The sequence below is a fragment of the Sus scrofa genome, chromosome 14 (assembly GCF_054392235.1).
Source record: "Sus scrofa isolate SSC_HxYL_T2T_F1_AM1 chromosome 14, Sscrofa_HxYL_maternal_Yorkshire_Landrace_v2.0, whole genome shotgun sequence".
Lineage (NCBI taxonomy): Eukaryota > Metazoa > Chordata > Mammalia > Artiodactyla > Suidae > Sus > Sus scrofa.
In genome coordinates, this window is record NC_139396.1 from 12545058 (window position 1) to 12563082 (window position 18025).

General features: G+C 49.6%; 1 pseudogene across 1 annotated transcript; it reads left to right on the top strand.

The window, feature by feature from the left end:
* Window positions 1–756: 756 nt before the first annotated feature.
* Window positions 757–11199, top strand: LOC146396314 (cyclin-dependent kinase 20-like; annotated as a pseudogene). Its single transcript, XR_014826495.1, has 8 exons — window positions 757–1152; window positions 1507–1620; window positions 4480–4668; window positions 4889–5010; window positions 5205–5267; window positions 5985–6107; window positions 6482–6637; window positions 7994–11199. The product of XR_014826495.1 is annotated as a cyclin-dependent kinase 20-like (transcript).
* Window positions 11200–18025: the final 6826 nt, after the last annotated feature.

Consider the following 18025-nt stretch of genomic DNA (forward strand, 5'->3'; position numbering starts at 1 on the left):
TGTCATTTAATACATGTGCAATGTGTTAGGTGGGGGAATTTCTCAAAGTGACCTTGCTTGGTCTAAGGGGATATGCATTTATAATTTGATCAGCATTGCCAAATCACACTCCCATCAGCAATATATGAACACTCCTATATATATATTTCCACAGCATGGCCAATGCATTGCTAGATATTGAACCAATGATAGGTGGAAAATTGTAGATTATTTTGCATTTACCTTATTGTGTATGAGACTGAGCACTTTCTCAGAAGTTTAAAAGCTACTTGTTTATTTTGTCAACATCCTTGGTACATACTTCTTAAAAATCACTCAGCTGCAAATTCCTCCAAATGCTTCCTCAGGAGAAGCCCTCAGACTTGGACTTTCTGGGTCAGAATTTGCATTTTTAAAAATCTTTCTCCACAAATTGCCTGTTGATCCTCCTGCCAGGACACAGACCCGAGACATCTCCCTTCAGTCACCATCGGCTCTGTGTCTCATAGGTGGGAAATGACACCTCTATGTTCTCAGAGGTGGCGGCTGGCACCTCTAAGCCTGCTCAGGGAGGTGGAGGGGCAGGCCCCGCCTTCAGCCCCACCCCCGTCACCTTCAGCCCCTCCCCGTTACCTTCAGCCCCCCCCCCCGCCCCCCGCCAGCTCCCCGCCCCGCCCGCTGAGCAGCTCCACCCTCCCGCCTACGCAGCCCCGCCCCACCTGCTGCCCGGCCTTGCCCCGGGGCTGCATGGCCCCGCCCCGTGCGTGCTCTGGCGTCACTCGTCATGTGATGCCCGCGCAGGGTTGAGAAGGGGTGACAGTGAAAGTTGCTGCGGTTGGTCCTTTGTGCACTCGTGTGACTCCCTTTGAGGGAAGCGCCCTGAGCCGTGATGGCGAGCGCCTAGGGGAAGGCGCAGACGAGCCCAGGGCCGCCTTCCCTGGCAGCGCTGGCCTCCCGGTCCCGGAGCGCGCGCCCGCGCCGTTGCTAGGCAGCCGCCTATGGGCGCAGAGGGCGGGGCAGGCTTACGAGAAAGGGTCCGGTTGCTTGTGCAAGGGAGAGGCTGTGACTTTGGAGCGTAATAGTGCCAGGCAGAGGGCCATGGAGCAGTACTGCATCTTGGGCCGCATAGGGGAGGGCGCTCATGGCATCGTCTTCAAGGCCAAGCAGGTGGAGGTGAGCACCCAGTCCTTCCTTCGGTTCCTTTGAGATCTACCCTATGTTCGCACCCACGCATGGGCCATTGCTCCTGCCTCCCCTCAGCTTTTTGTGGCGTCCGCCTATCTCTTGCCCCCTTGGCGGGGTGGGGTGCGGCCAGCTGTCAGCGGTGCTTTTAGATGGCAAGTGTTCCCTGTGAGCTGGTGTGGTTATCTCTGAGCTGTTTTCCCAGCGCTGCGACTCCTGGCCCTGATATCCCTCCAGAATGGGGTAGGGGGTGCGTTCCACTCTCACGAGGGCCTCAAGCCTCGCATCCCATTCCTTTTCCCAGCCCGGGATGGGGTAGCAGTGTCTGCGTCCTGTCCCAAACAGACTGGAGAGATCGTGGCCCTCGAGAAGGTGGCCCTACGGCGGCTGGAGGATGGCATCCCCAACCAGGCCCTGCGGGAGATCAAGGCCCTGCAGGAGATTGAGGACAGTCAGTATGTGAGTAGGGCTGGTGCCCTGTGCTGGGGTTCCTGCCCTTATCCACTCACTTCCACCCTGGGGACTTGCTGTCGTTTGCTTCCTCACCCCTCACTACTCCCTTTCCTGTCCACTTGTTCACCCTTATTCCCCCCCAGTTATTTCATTCCTCACTCACTCCCTCTCTGTTCACCCACTTATTTCTTTGTGTACTTATTCATTTATTCACTAACATCCCTTTTTGCTCAAAACTTTTAATGAATTCTAATAATAAGGATAATTGCCACCCATTGAGCTCCCATTGTGTTCCGCAGGCTGGATTAGCAGCTTTATGTACATTGTCTTTCTTCTTCTTTTTTTTTTTTTTTTTTGGTCTTTTTAGGGCCACACCCACAGCATATGGCGGTTCTCAGGCCAGGGGTCTAATCAGAGCTGTAGCTGCCGGCCTACCACAGCCACAGCAACGTGGGACCTGAGCCCTGTCTGTGACCTACACCACAGCTCACAGCAACACCGGATCCTTAACCCACTGAGTGAGGCCAGGGATCTAACCTGCAACCTCATGGATCCTAGTCAGATTCGTTCCACTGAGCCATGATGGGAACTCCACATTGTCCTTCTGAGTTTTCTCCTCTGATTGGGGAATCAGTACATTTTAACTTTGGGGCCCACATAGGCTCTGCCCTCTGCTGGGCACTGGTGATGAACACTGACCCTGACCCTGACCTGGCTCTCGAGACAGGACAGAGGCTGCAAGAACCTCCTGGCCTTGTTTGTGCTGTGATGGGCCCTGGAGGGGCTGTGGGTACAGGAGGAGAGACCACACCCACCCAGCCTCATTCTCTCTGTGCACTTCTCTCTTGACTGTGTCCGGAGTAGAGAATGTGTGTAATTTCCTGGGGAATGCCAGGGGCAGGTCCACCCACCCAACAGTGGGTGATACTCTGGCTTGCTTCTTATCCTCTGGAGATGTTCGTGCTACATCAGTGCCAAAACCATATTATACAACTTCATGTGTCATCCTGGTTTTGTGCGAAAGTATTTTGTATACGCCTGTGCATATATGTCTGTATGTGCCATGTCTGTTGCTAAGTCTGGTGGAATATACTTGTGAGGTTGACAGTAGGTGATAGGATTCTTCTTTTGCGATTTTTTTTTTTTTGCTTATGAGTTTGTGTATTATCTGAACGTTATGTGTTTGTCTCAATCTGTAAAGTGATTGTCTCCTACTCTCAAAATCAGAAAAGCAGTAATATGGCCCTTCTCACTCTCTCCTTTTTTTTTTTTTCTTTTCTTCTGCTTTTTAGGGCTGTACCCGCAGCATATGGAGGTTCCCAGGCTAAGGGTCTAATCAGAGCTACAGCTGCCAGCCTACACCACAGCCACAGCAATGCCAGATCCAAGCCTCTTCTGTGAGCTACACCACAGCTCATGGCAACACCGGATCCTTAACCCACTGAGTGAGGCCTGGGATCAAACCTGCAACCTCATGGTTCCTAGTCAGATTTGTTAACCACTGAGCCATGATGGGAACTCCCCCCTTCTCATTTTTTGAGGAAGGTAAAAGGACTTGGCAGCAGCTTGTGCATGGGAGAGGTGGAGGGCCCATGGGGTCCCGTGTCCTGTGCATCAGCAGGCCTGAAGGTTCTATCTTTAAAACACTCCAGATATCATTCTAGCCTTGCCCAGGCCATCTTCACCTCTCATCAGAATGACTTTGCCCCCCAAACCCCCTCCCTGACCCCACTCTACAGTCAAAATGTGTAGTTGAAGTTATCCACTCTCCGGCTTGAAAAGCCCCAGTGGCTTCTTTTCACTCCAAAAGAATTGTCACTGTCTGCTGTCACCCACCTCCAGTCTCTCTCTCTCTTTTTTTAATTTTTTTTTAGGGCCACACCTGGGGCATATGGAGGTCCCCAGGGGTCGAATTGGAGCTACAGCTGCTGGCCTATGCCAGAGCCACAGCAACGCCAGATCTGAGCCACGTCTGCGACCTACATCACAGCTCATGGCAATGCCGGATGCTTAACCCACTGAGCAAGGCCAGTGGTTCCTATGGTTCCTAGTCGGATTTCTTTCCCTTGCGCCAGGGTGAAAACTCTTCCAGTCTCTTTTTCTATTCATTCAACACTTAAGTTTCTCTTGCCTGACAAGTATGTCTAGGCTCCAGGAGTACAGAGCAGCCTCCTTCCTGTTCTAGCCTCTGGAGCCCTGTGCTCACTGTCCCCCTGCCCAGAACTCCTTCCCAGATCCCTGCATAAGTGAGCCCAGCCCATCTCTTCTGTCTTCATCAGAACCTTCATCAAGATACCCAATAGATTTGTTCTTACGCCTGTCAGTCATTTGTCCCCCGAACTCCTTAAAGCCCATCAGGACCCCCTCGCTCTTGCTCCTGCTCACTGCTGTGCAGCCTGGCCCTTGTGACCCGTGGGCCCTCAGGAAGTATATGTGACATATCTCCTGCTGTCCCAGCGCTGGGAGATGTGATCACCAGTGCCTTCTCTTGGTTCTGGGAGTTAATGGCTGTAGAAGAAACAGGAGGAGACGTGTGTGTGTGTGTGTGTGTGTGTGTGTGTGTGTGTGTGTGTGTTTCCAGGTGATTTTCCAGTTCGTAGGCTGGGTGGGGGACCAGACACTGCCCTAAGTGGATTTTCTTAGACCTCCTTTCTCCTGCGCCTTTACTGGAGCATTAGAGTAGGGTCTTGCCTTCTGTTGGGAGAGGGGAGCACATGAGAGCACCCAGCTCCCTGATTCTAAGCTCAGATCTCCTGTCACCTTTTCTGCCTGGTCTTCTGTTGAGGCAAGAGCCGAGAGTTCCACAGAGGGTGTGAGCCACGTGAGTCTGGGGGCTGATGGTATGCCTCTCCCCCTCCCCCACAGGTTGTGCAATTGAAGGCTGTGTTCCCGCACAGTGCAGGCTTTGTGCTGGCCTTTGAGTACATGCTGTCAGATCTGGCTGAGGTGCTGCGCCACGCCCAGAGGCCACTGGCCCAGGCACAGGTCAAGAGCTATTTGCAGATGCTGCTCAAAGGCGTTGCCTTCTGCCATGCCAACAACATTGTGCATCGGGTCAGTTCCAGCATGGGCTGGGGTGGGACCTGGGGGACCATGATGTAGGGCATGCTTGGAGAGGGGACAAAGGGGGCAGGCCCATGTGTGAGTGGCCAGGGGTATAGCCCTGAAGGAGGTGCGGTCCTGGGCTGACCCGGGTGCTCAGCCTGCCCAGCTCTCTTATCCCGAGGTCCCATGGGGGCTCACAAGGAACCAATGCCTCTTTTTGTGCCCTCAGGACCTGAAACCAGCCAACTTGCTAATCAGCGCCTCGGGCCAGCTCAAGATAGCGGACTTTGGCCTGGCCCGGGTCTTTTCCTCAGATGGCAGCTGCCTCTACACGCACCAGGTGGCCACCAGGTAGGGAGGACCAGTTCCCAGGCAGGACCAGGCAATGGCCAGGCCCCACCCCTCCCACTGGGGTAGAGATGCTTCTGGACCTTCTGTTCAAACAGTGCTCCCGGAGCTGGTGTGGGGGCCAGGGTGACCTTCTGGGGCAGGCAGCTTCCTGACAGACCGGTGACCTGGCTCTGACCACTGCCATCCTCTCACAGGTGGTACCGAGCCCCTGAGCTCCTGTATGGTGCCCGCCAGTACAATCAGGGTGTTGACCTGTGGTGAGCCTCCTGTGGGCTGGGCAAGGGGTGGGGTGCGGGTGCTTGAGTGTTCTTTCCCGCTGGGCATTGAGGTCTCCAGGCTATTAGGGGCTGTTCTCCTGCTGTGAGCTTAAACATACAGGGGTGCCCTGGGGGTGTCTTGCTTGGTTAGAGTATCTCTGAGGAGTTGGAGTCACTGTTCTTTTCCATGAGAGTTTTGAGCTGGGTGGGGGTCAGGTGGGATGGGAGTGGCTGTCCCAGGAGGAGGTCTCTGGGTGGAGGTTGGGGAGGTGGTCTGGCCATGGAACGTCTGCTTGCAGGGAGTGACACCCTGGAACACAGTGTCCCTGAGCTAGCCCAAGGCCTGGGGCCCTGGATGGGAAGGCCCTGAACAGTTCTCTAGGGTAGGATGGTCTGTATTTGCTGAGACTGTGAGATTTGGGGGCCGTTTTGGAGGTCTTCCCTGGGATGGGAGGACAGGGTGTATGTCCAGAATGGGAGGCTCTGAGAGGTCTTATAACTGCTGAGGGGTTGAGGCCTGAGAGTTGCAGAGGAAGGGGTATAAATTCTGCGTTCTAGACTTGAGGTCTTTCCCGGTTTGGGGGTCTGTATTCTTCACTCTGAAGCCTCTAGGCTACTTTGTGGGTGTTTTGACCCTGGTGTCAGGTGTGAGTGCTGGTGCGGGGAGATCTGTGGCTGTGCTGAGATCCCTGAGATGTTTGTGTTCTGTATCTGCAGGGCCGTGGGATGCATCCTGGGGGAGCTGTTGAACGGGTCCCCCTTTTCCCAGGGGAGAATGACATCGAACAGCTTTGCTGTGTGCTTCGCATCTTGGGCACCCCCAGCCCTCAAGTCTGGCCGGTTTGTAGGGCCCTATGGAGGGGAGGGGTGGGACAGGTGTCCTCTGTCCCCCCAAGAGCTAGTGAGTCCCCTGGCCCACACCTTCTCTCCTGTAGCCCCACAACTCCCTGACCTCCCATTCTCTGTCTTGGCTCAGCTCAGGGGCTCCTCCTGCCCTGCTGGAGGCAGGAGAGCTGGTCCGTGTCCCATCCCCTGTCTGTTTCAACCTGTCCCTGGCACTCACACAGCTCTTACCCAGCTGGGCACAGAGTGGGCTCCCGAGAAGTGGAGGAAGGACTGAAGGACGGATTGAGTGCGTGATGACAGAGTGACCTGGTACAAGCAGGGGCTTGGCAGGGCGGGTGCCAGCCCTAATGGGCCTGCTTCTCCTCCAGGAGATCACAGAGCTGCCTGACTACAACAAGATCTCCTTCAAGGAGCAGGCACCCGTGCCCTTGGAGGAGGTGCTGCCCGATGCCTCTCCCCAGGCCTTGGACCTGCTGGGGCGGTTCCTCCTCTACCCTCCACTCCAGCGCATTGCAGCCTCCCAGGTAGGCGACACCTAGTGCCCTGAGCCTCCTCGTTCGTGCTCATGTGACCCAGCAGGTTGAGGTCCCCCAGAACCTGTGATGGGCTCGGACAGAACCCCCGGAGCCAGTGCAGGAGGGTGTGGAGCAGCTGAGCCTCTCCTGAGCAGACCCCAGAGGGGCTGTGGTGGCCAGGGGTGGCCCATTAGAAGGGCATGCCCACATTGCAGAAGAGCACATCTTCAGGTTATTGGTGACTCACCTCTTCATGCCTTTATTCCTTCAATAAGTATTTACTCAGCATCTGGCACACACCAGGCATTGTCCTGGGCCCTGGTGCAGAGTGAACAGACAGACGTAGCTCATGTCTGTGGGGTGTCCAGCCTGTGGTGAGGCAGGGCAGCCAGTCTGTGACAGCCCTGAAGAGTGATGTTGGGACTGACTTTGGGGTCACATAAGGCTTCCTGGAGAAGGATCAGTTTAAGCACAGGGAGCTGTTTCCCCAAGAGAAATAATGAACAGAGGCCTGGAGAGGAGAACCCAGGACAGGTGGATTGTGGCTGGAAGGCAGGGGAGGAGGGCAGGGCCACCCGCTGATGGCAGGGATGGCATCAGAGCCTCTATCGGGTGTACCTGTCCTCCCCTCCTTGCCCTTGGCCCTCATACCCTGGTGAGTTCCCATGTCAGCAGTGCCTTCAGAGTGTACTGAGGCCAACCGACCCCTTCTCAGCTCCCTGCTGCTGTCCCGTCTAAGTCACCCCCCTGTCCTCACCCCCATTGTAAGCTTCCCCTCCTGCCCATTCCTCTGGCAGAGAGGGGGATCTTGTCCAGGGAGGCTGTCACACCCTCCCCTGCAGGGCCCTCCTGTGGCTCCCTCTCAGAGGAGAAACTCAGGTCCTTGTGACCTTCAGGCATCACACACTAGGGGCCATCCTCTTGGTGACCCTGGCAGCTCCCATTCCACTTGCTCTGGGGCCCCTCCATGTCCCTGGGCCTCACTCATTCATCCTTCAGGTCTCTTCTCAAGCGCCACCTCCCGGGGGCTTCCCCTGCCCATCTTCAGGTCTGCAGCCTTTCCGCTGTTCCTCTTTCCTCCTCACTGTCCACCCCCCACAGCACTCATCATCCAATGTGCTCTTTCTCCTACTACTTTATATGATTTATTCTCCTCTTTGCTCTGTTTGCTGCTGCATCCTGGGTCCCTGGAGCAGTGCTTGGGCAGCAAGCACTCAGAGGCTTGGAGTCAGCTGCACTGATGAGCAGAGGGAGGAAAGCTTCTTCAGGGCCATATTCACATCTCCCCCTCAAAGGGAAGTGAGCTGAAGCTGGGATGGGGAGGTGACTGGTTTCCTTTTGCTGTCCCTTGCTTGCTGCCTTCAGGCCCTCCTGCACCAGTACTTCTTCACAGCTCCCCTGCCGGCCCACCCCTCGGAGCTGCCGATTCCCCACCGCCCAGGGGGACCTACCCCCAAGGTCCACCCAGGACCCCCCATGTCCATGACTTCCACGTGGACCAGCCTCTGGAGGAGTCGCTGTTGAACCCGGAGCTGATTCGGCCCTTCATCCTGGAGGGCTGAGATGCTGGGCCAGGCCCCGCCAGCGTGCTCCCTACCAGAACCACCCAGGCCTCTTGTTCCCCAGCTCTGGCCTGATTCAGCCACAGGCTGTACCTGGTCCTGCTCTCAGCTGGGTGATGAGGACATCCAGCCCCAGCAGAGGGCACCTGCGGCCTGCACTGTCAGCTGCCGTCTGTGTGCTGCTGACAGGTCCATCCAAGGAGGCAGTGAGTGCTGCTGCTGTGTCTGCCACCGTGCTGCTTCTCTAGCTGCCACCTTCTTGGTCAGGGACGGCCTCGGTAGAGCCATCTGGGGGAGCACTGAGTGTGAGATGTCAGAAACACAAGTGGGGAGGAAAGTGTAGTTTGATTTTGTTCTCAGAGACATTAAGCACTAGTTCAATTCTGAGATTTAGGATAAAACCCAAATAGTCCTACCTGATGTGTACCCTTCTTCTGCTCCTGTTGAGGGATGTGCCTGAGGTAGCATGGTCTCCTGGCCCTTGCTTGTCTCTGGTCACTTGGAAAGTAGCCCCATTCATGGCCGCCTTAGTCTTGGGGACTTTCTAGGTGCTTCATGTCTTGGAGCTCCCACTGGAAGGTGAGATGACAGAAGTCAAGGCCCAGGGATGGCTCAAATTGGGGCCCCAATAAGTGACCCTCCACATTTTTTTTTTCTTTTTCAGGGCCAAACCTGTGGCATATGAAAGTTCCCAGGCGAGGGGCAAATCAGAGCTACAGCTACACCACAGCCACAGCAACACCAGATCTGAGCCTTATCTGCAACCTACACCACATCTCATGGCAACATCGAATCCCCAACCCTCCAAGCAAGGTCAGGGATTGAACCCACATCCTCATGGATCCTAGTTGGGTTTGTTAATAACCACTGAGCCACGAGGTGAACTCCGTGACCCTCCACATCTTAATCTGGTTACGTCACCCTCAGGATAAGCATGAGCCAGGACCACACAGGCCACCTACTTACTCAGACACCAGGCAAATAGGACAGACATTCCTGAAAATCATTTGTTAATTCAGTAAATCCAGTACAATCCGAACTGGCTCTTCTTTTTCATATTTAATAATTTGGTAAGCCAATTCTGAAATATATGCAGAAATGAAAGGGTTAAGAGGGGGAGGCAGAAGCAGAAGAAAAGGAGAAAGATGAAAGGACTTAGCGTATCATATCCCAAGACTCAGGGCTGTAATAAATAAGAAGTGTGGAATCAGCTCACAGATACATAAAAGCAGACAAATGGAGAAACTTAGCAATCTTTTAGTTTAAAACATTCATTTTGTTCCCATGTGGATAAACTCCTCTGAGCACAGAGTTCACAGAGAACTAACACTGCCACAGTCACTGCCTTCCAGATTTTTAGAGGGCAAAGCACAGTTGTTGCTTTCAGGGTAAAGTCTGAGTGTCTCATAGGTCTTTAAAGATATTTTAAGGATCTGGCCTCTGCCTGTTGGACTACCCACATCTGTAGACTCTAACCTTAAGTCTAGCTCAATTTCTAGTTATCTCTCATCTCCACATAAATGTGAGGCTGTACCCACACCCTGACTGCTGATCCCTGGCCAGTTCCACTCACAAAGACCCTAAACCTTAGTCCGCCCTGACATTGACCCTCACTTTGGCCTTGAGCCTTATGCTGAACCTGACCCTATCACCCTGACCCTGACATACAGTCACTCACCCTCATTCAATTTTTTGCCAACTCCTTCCCCACCTATACCTGGCTTGGATCTTGGCATTGACTCTCAGCCTCACTCAAACTCTGACCCTGCTTGACCTAGAATTAACCTTGTGTATGAACTTGGCTCTCATCTTCACCTTAACACTGACCCTCTAATTGACTCCTTTGATGTTCATTATAACCCTGATCTTGACTTACCCTTGACAATGACAACTTCTCTCCCACTGATCGTGACCCAGAACATTACCATGAATGAACCACTCGCTGCTCTCCATCTGATTCTGACCTTTAACTCTACCCCTAGAATGAATCCTCACCTTGGTAAAGACTATCATACCAACCTACCCTGCCCTTGAACTTGAGCCTTGGTGCTGAACTACACTACGCCAAAGGTGAAAGAAATATCTGTACCCCAAGCCTGACCATGACCCTGATCTTAATCCTGATTTTGACCTGGACCTCAATTTCACCCTGACCTGGGTCTTCATCCAAACACAGAGCCTCATCATTGACACCCTAACCCCATCCTGACCTTGAAGCTGACCTAGACCCTGATCCTGAAATTGAATTTCACACTGACATTGACCTTCATTTTTATGGTGAATGTTCATCCTCAGTCTGATCACCTTCATTTGACCCATCATATCACACTGAACCTTAACCTTGAACCTGATTTTTGACTAAACCAAACTGATCCTCTCTGATAATCAGAATAATGTCCCCCCAAAGACGCCCATGTCCTGACCTATAAATATATTGCCTTAAACAAAAAAGGGACTTTGCCGATGTGATTAAGGGTACATATTTGAGATCGAAAGAGTATCCTGGATTATGCAGATTGGGCCAGTGTAATTGGTGGTGGGGAGGGAGAGGTGGAGGAGGACTTGATTCCTTCCAGCAGCAAGAGGAAAGGAATCCCACCTTGACTTCTAATTGACCTTGGCCTTCACTCTGATCCTGGCAGTTATCCTCATGGTTGATCTTGACTCTAAGTCTGCATTGATGCTTAATCCTGAACATCAACCTCGCCCTCACCTTGACTGAATCCTATTCAGAACTGGACATTCACTGTCAACCTGAATCCAACTTTCAATCGTTCTTTCATCCTGACAACCATGATCCTTACCCTGACCTCATCCTCTTATGGATCCTCTCCGATGGAGTCTCAACCTGATCCTCACACTGATCCTCGAACCTGATTCTGACACCATGACCCTGACCATCCTCTTGTCTTGACCCCTACCTGATCTAGAATTTTACCCTGGACACTCACCCTCATTCTGATCTTCATCACTGTCTGCCACCCTGACTGCTCTGACACTGAACTTGATCATGACACTTGCTTTTACATTACATTTACATTGTTATCATTTATGCTAACTCTGATCTGATCTTGGCTGGGGCCACAACCAAGTCCAGAGTGAGGTCCTGGTATCAGGACCAAGGCGAGGGTAAGAGCCAGGGTGGGTGCCATGACAAGAGAGGCACCAGGTTTTGGGCAAGGGCCAGTGCCATGGCAGGAGGGAAGCTGGAGGTCATTGTGAAGGCGACTGTGAAGGTGGGAGTCAGGGCTAGGGAAAGTTTAGGGTGAAGTGTGTGTTACAGTGTGCCTAGGTCAGGTAGGGACAAGGGTAGGGTAGATGTCTGATGTTTGTAAAATCAAGGGTTTTGATTAGGGCAAGGCTGAGGAAAAGGACTGAGTTCTGCGTAAGGGCTAGCACCAGGGCAAGGGCTCAAAAGGTGCTGGGTCATGGACACCCCAAGGTCCAGCTGGTCTGTGCAAGGGCAAGAGTTCTGCGTAAGGGCTAGCACCAGGGCAAGGGCTCAAAAGGTGCTGGGTCATGGACACCCCAAGGTCCAGCTGGTCTGTGCAAGGGCAAGGGTCAGAGCGAGGGTGAATGTCAGTGTGAGGGAGGAGGTGAGGGTCTGCCGAGTGTCAGGACAACGCAAGAGCCAAGGGGCAGGGCAGAGACCAGTGGAAGGCCAAGCAGAAGGGGGTTCGGCAAGCTTTTGGGACCTGAAAGAGGACGGCTGGCAAGGATTAGCCTGGAAGGGCTTGGCCTGAGGGGCAGAAGTGGGAGGCGGGGCTGGGCATGAGGGGCTGAAGCAGGGCGGGGCGGCGCTTGGCCTGTGGGGCAGAAACACCGGGAAGGCGTGACCTGGCCAGAGCGCCTAGGGCGGCGGGCACCATGCAGGCGCAGTTGGGTTTGCCTGAGTGGCATCACATCTTCTCGTTTTTGGAAGCTCAAGACCTGCTCCGCGCCGCCCAAGTGGACAAGGTAGCGCGTGCAGTCCCAAGCAAGAGGCAGGGCGCAGTTCATGGTCCTGCCGTGACCATGCTTTACGTCCCCCCTGGACTTCAGTTTCCCAAATCTGGGAGGGGGAGTCGGGTGGCTCTGAATACGCACTTGGCAGAGGACATTTGTGGACCCCGAAGTGGTAACCTCGGCGGCCTTTGGAGGGGTCGCTCTGAAAGTCTCCCACTCCTCTGCCCCTCTGGCTGCCCCTGCATCCAGAGCTCCTGGGGGTTGGCCTGTGCTGGGCACCTGTGAACAGGATTCACCCCTTTGGCTTAATGATCCCGTGTCTTTTGGAATATTCTGGAATTTCCCTTCTGGAGTTTTCCTGGAAAGCCACGATTTCCACACGAGTGGCACCTTCTTCAGGCTCACCGGGTTGAACTCCCATACTGGTTGCACCAAGTGCCTGTTGAGTGCGTTAATTTGAGTAGCACTTCCCCCCAAGCTACAGGTGTGCTCAGCACACCTGCAACTAAATGATTTATAGGATCTGTGTGTCATGTCAGTTCTTCTCCCCTCTAAACTTTTTCCTAGGAGCAGAATGTTTGTCTCTTGCATCACTGTGTGTATAATCACTGTACACACCCAGTGTATGGCCTGACATTTAATGTACTTGCAGTGAATGAATTTATTTACTTTTAAAATACATTATTGGAGTTCCCTTCCTTCCAGCTCAGTGGTAATGAACCTGACTAGTCTCCATGAGGACCCCGGTTCAATCCCTGGCCTTGCTCAGTGAGTTCATCCCAAATTGCGGTGAGCTGTGGCGTAGGTCACAGACGCAGCTCTGATGTGGTGTTGCTGTGGTTGTGGTGTAGGCTGGCAGCTACAGCTCGGATGCGAACCCTACCCTGGGAATTTCAATATTCCCGTGGGTGCGGCCCCTAAAAGGACCAAAAATGAAATAAAGTACAATAAATTTTTAAAATACAGTATTATATTGGAGTTCCTGTTGTAGCTCAGTGGTAACAAACTGGACTAGTATCCATGAGGATGTGGGTTTGCTCTCTGGCCCCGTTCAGTAGGTTAAGGATCCAGCATTGCCGTGAGCTGTGGTGTGGGTCACAGACATGGCTCAGATCTGGTGTGGCTGTGGCTGTGGTGTAGGGAAGGAGCTGTAGCTCCGATTTGACCCCTAGCCTGGGAGCTTCCATATGCCCCAGGTGTGGCCATGAAAAGCAAAATCAATCAATCAATCAATCAATCAATGCATGATTATGTAACTTTACATGATCAGACCCTTGCCTGAATTCTGTAATTATGATTTTATTTTATTTATTTGTCTTTTGTCTTTTTAGGGCCACACCCATGGCATATGAAGGTACCCAGGCTAGGGGTTGAATCGGAGCTGTAGCCACTGGCCTACATCACAGCCACAGCAACAAGGGATCTGAGGTGCATCTGTGGCCTACACCACAGGTCACAGCAATGCTGGATCCTTAGCCCACTGAACAAGGCCAGGGATTGAACCCACAACCTCATGGTTCCTAGTCGGATTTGTTTCTGCTGCCACCAGGACGGGAACTCCTCAACTTCACATTCTTACCAGCCCAAAAAAACTTATTAAAGGCTGAGAGAAACTTTGGTCTTGGATGAGTGAGGGCTGTGGAAGTGGGTCCTGGGCTCAGAGAGGATGGTGGTTATTTCTGCCAGAGCTTGGAAAGCTGCATATGTGGATGGCATCCTCAGAGGGTCTGGACCATAAGAAAGCTCCGGAGGGTTTCCACTGAAGCTGTGTCGGGTCTAAATCCAGGGTGGACCAGCCAGAAAGGCCACAAAGTTGGAGGATGCAGGTGTGGGCCTGAGGGAGGGGGAGGAAAGATAATCTCTTCAACAAATAGTGCTAGAACAACTAGATAGCCATATAAATCCTCGTATTTAAAAACATAAGACTCTAGAGATAGAACTTATACCTTTTTAAAAAAATGATTGATTTACAATGTTCTGTCAATTTCTGCTGTACAGCAAACTAACCCAGTCACACACACACACACACACACACACACACACACACACACACACACACACATATGCCTTCTTTTTCTCACATTATCCTCCATCATGTTCCATCACAAGTGATTAGATATATAGTTCTCTGTGCTATACAGCAGGACCTCCTTGCTTATCCATTCCAAATGCAAGAGTTTTCATCTACTAACCTGAGATTCCCAATTCATCCCAGTCCCTCCCCAGCCCCACTACATACACTCTTCTGTCCTACATGTCCATGATCTTTTCTGTTCTGTAGATAGATAATTGGTGCCATATTTTAGACTCCTCATGTAAGTTATATCATATGGGGTCTGTCTTTCTCTTTCTGACTTACTTCACTCAGTAGAAGAGTCTCTAGGTACATACATGTTGTTGCAAATGGCATTATTTGGTCCTTTTTATGGCTGAGTAGTATTCCATTGTATATATGCGCCACATCTTCCTAAACACCCATTCAGATGGGCAATTAGATTGTTTCCATGTCTTGGCTATTGTGAATAGTGCTGCCATGAGCATACAGGTGCATGTATCTTTTTCAATGAATTTTTTTTTGTCTGGATATATGCTCAGGAGTAGGTCATATGGTAGTTCCATATTTAGTTTTCTGAGATATTACCTTATTGTTTTTTATACTGGTTTTACCAATTTACATTCTCATCAACAGTGTAGGAGGGTTCCCTTTTCTCCACATCCTCTCCAGCAGTTATTTGTTGACTTGTTAATGATGGCCACTCTAACTGGCGGGAGGTGGTATCTCATTGTAGTTTTGATTTGCATTTCTCTAATAATTAGTGATGCTGAGCATTTTTTCTTGTGCCTGCTGGCCATCTATGTGCCTTCTTTGGAGAAATGTCTTTTTAGGCCTTCTGCCCATTTTTCAATTGGGTTGTTTGTTTTTTTGCTAGTGAATTGTATGAGTTGTTTGTATATTTTAGAGATTAAACCTTTGTCAGTTGAGTCCTTTGCAAAAATTTTCTCCCATTCTGTAGGTTGTCTTTTTTTAAAAATGATTTCCTTTGCTGTGCAGAAGCTTTTGAGTTTAATTAGGGCCCACTGGGTGTCATACAGTGTTTGTAGTATACTATATTCTTCTTCTTTTTACAATCCTTTAAAAATTTGTAAAAACTTTTTTAAATTTTTTTAGCTTATGGCCTCTACAGAAACAGTTGATAAGCAGGATTTGGCCTGTGAGTTATAGCATCCTGATCCCTGGACAAAAAATTTCAAAATTAATTGATATAAAAAAGAAAATTGAAATCAATCAAAAAACTCCAAATCCATTCATCATAAAAACTCTAGTAGGAGTTCCCTCTGGCACAATGGGATTGGCAGCATCTCTGCAGTGCCAGGATGCAGGTTTGATCCTTGTCCGGCACAGTGGGTTAAAGAAGCTGGCATTGCCACAGCTCTGGTGTAGGTCGCAACTTTGGCTCAGATCTGATCCCTGGCCCGGGAATTCCATAAGCTGCAGGGTGCTACCCCCCAAAAAACCCCTCTAGTATATTAGGAATAGAAAGGAACTTCCTTAATAAATGGTACCTACAAAAAATCTATAATTAACATCAGGATTAGTATGAAAGGTTTCATATTTTACCCCAGGATCAAGAACAAAGCAAAGATATACATTTTTTTAACATCATAGGCTGACTAGCCAGTACAATAAAGCAAGGGGAGAAAAAACCATATAGACTGGAACGGATGACATGATCATTAAAGTAGAAGTCTCTAGAGTCTACTTTTAAAGGCTACTAGACTTAACAAGTGAATTTAGCATAGTTGCCTAATAAAGGTCCACATATGGAGTTCCTGGTGTGGCACAACAGGGATCAGCAGCATCTTGGGAGAACTGGGTTGAGGTTCCATCTCCCGTTTGGCACAGTGGGTGAAGGATCTGGAATTGCTGCTGCTGTGACTTAGGTCACAACTCTGGCTTGGATCTGATCCCTGGCCCAGGAACTTCATATGCTGCAGGGTGGCCAGAAATGAAAAAGAAAAATAAAAGGTCAACATACAAAAATTAAAATGCAATTTATACAATATTAATGTATAAATCTGTTTTTAAAATACCTTTTATTTAAAAAAAGGAAATACTTTGATATAAACCTGAAAATGTGTGCAGGAGCTATATGCTTAAAAATAAAAAAAAAAGCTAATGAAGAAGATCAAAAGACATCTAAAAATCGAAATAAATGGAGAGATATATTATGATCATGGATTGAAAAATTAAATATGGTTAAGATGCTAATTTTAAAAAAAGTGATCTATAGATTTAACACAACTCCAGTCAAAATCCCAGGATCACTCATTGTATATATTGACAACTTAATTTTATATTCTATATAGAAAGTGAGAGGAACTTGAACAGCCAAAATAATTTTGAAAAGAAGAAAATCTGATTTTAAGACTTACTATAAAATCACAGTTATCAAGACAGTATGGTAATAGTAAGAGGTTAACCACACACAAACACATAGATCAAAGGAACAGGACAGATTATAGGTGTGAATCCACACAAATGTAAGCTTTTTCATTGAGGTACATTTACATAACATGAAATTCATCATTTTAACTCTCTCTTTTTTCTTTTTTAAGTCATTTTAGGGCCTCACCTGTGGAATATGGAGGTTCCCAAGTTAGGGGTCAAATTATAGCTATGGCTGCCAGCCTGCACCACAGCCATAGCAATTCAGGATTTGAGCCATGTCTACAACACCACAGCTCATGGCAATGCTGGATCCTTAACCCACTCAGCGAGGCCAGGGATCAAACCTGTGTCCTCATGGATTCTAGTCAGATTCATTTCTGCTGAGTCATGATGGGAATTCCTCATTATTTTAACCATTTTTAAGAGTATATAGTTCAATGCTATCTTTGGTATTAAGGTCTGTAGTAATTTCCTCACTTTTGTTTCTTATTTTAATCGGAGTCTTTTCTCAAAGATTTGCCAATTTTGTTGCTCTTTGAAAATATCTTTGGTTCATTTATTTTCCCTCTTGTTTCTCTGTTCTTTATCTCCACTCTAATCTTCATTATTACCTTCCTTCTGCTAGTTTTTAGTTTTTCCAAGTGCTTTAAGGTGCCAATTTAAGTGGCTAATTGGAGACATTTTTTAATGTAGGAACATAGGCATTTAAAGCTACAAATTTCCTTCTGAGCATATTTCACTGCATCACAAAAATTTTGGTACAGCATGTTTATGTTTCTTTCATTTATGTCTTCTAATTTGTCTTGTGATCTTTACTTTAGCCCACTGGTTGTTTAAGAGCGTGTTACTGTGTGCATGTTTGTGAATTTTCCAGTTTTCCTTCTGTTGGTGCTGGGGGTAATTTCATAGGAATTTCTTTACTAGTTTGAGCAGGGGAAGAAATTCATGAGTAGACCAGAAGAAGCAGAATTCTTGTAGAATGGATTCTGGCAATCTCTACACAGGACTACTGTTATTTTATCAACATGTGATAAAATAAGGTTATATTTTATTGAAATGACTCTCTCCAGCATTGACAGCAACAACTACAGGGAAACTTAAGTTTTAATCCTACGATGGGTGGAGGAAAAAACGTCAAGCAGAGACCTGCCTTCTCCCACAAGAATAAGAGATCATAATAAAGGCGTTCATTCCTTCTATTCCAGCAGCAAGATTTAAACCCTGCATTTGGAAACAGAGCATGGAAACAGATACTCCTGTTGGCGCAAAGTTACACAATTTTTTTTGAATGGCTGCATCGAAGGCATATGGAAGCTCCCAGGCCAGGGACTGAATTCCAGCCGGAGCTGCAACCCCATGTCTTGCAGCAAGCCAGATCCTTTAACCCACTGCACCAGGCCAGGAATCAAACTGGTGCCTCTGCTTCGATTAGTTAGATTC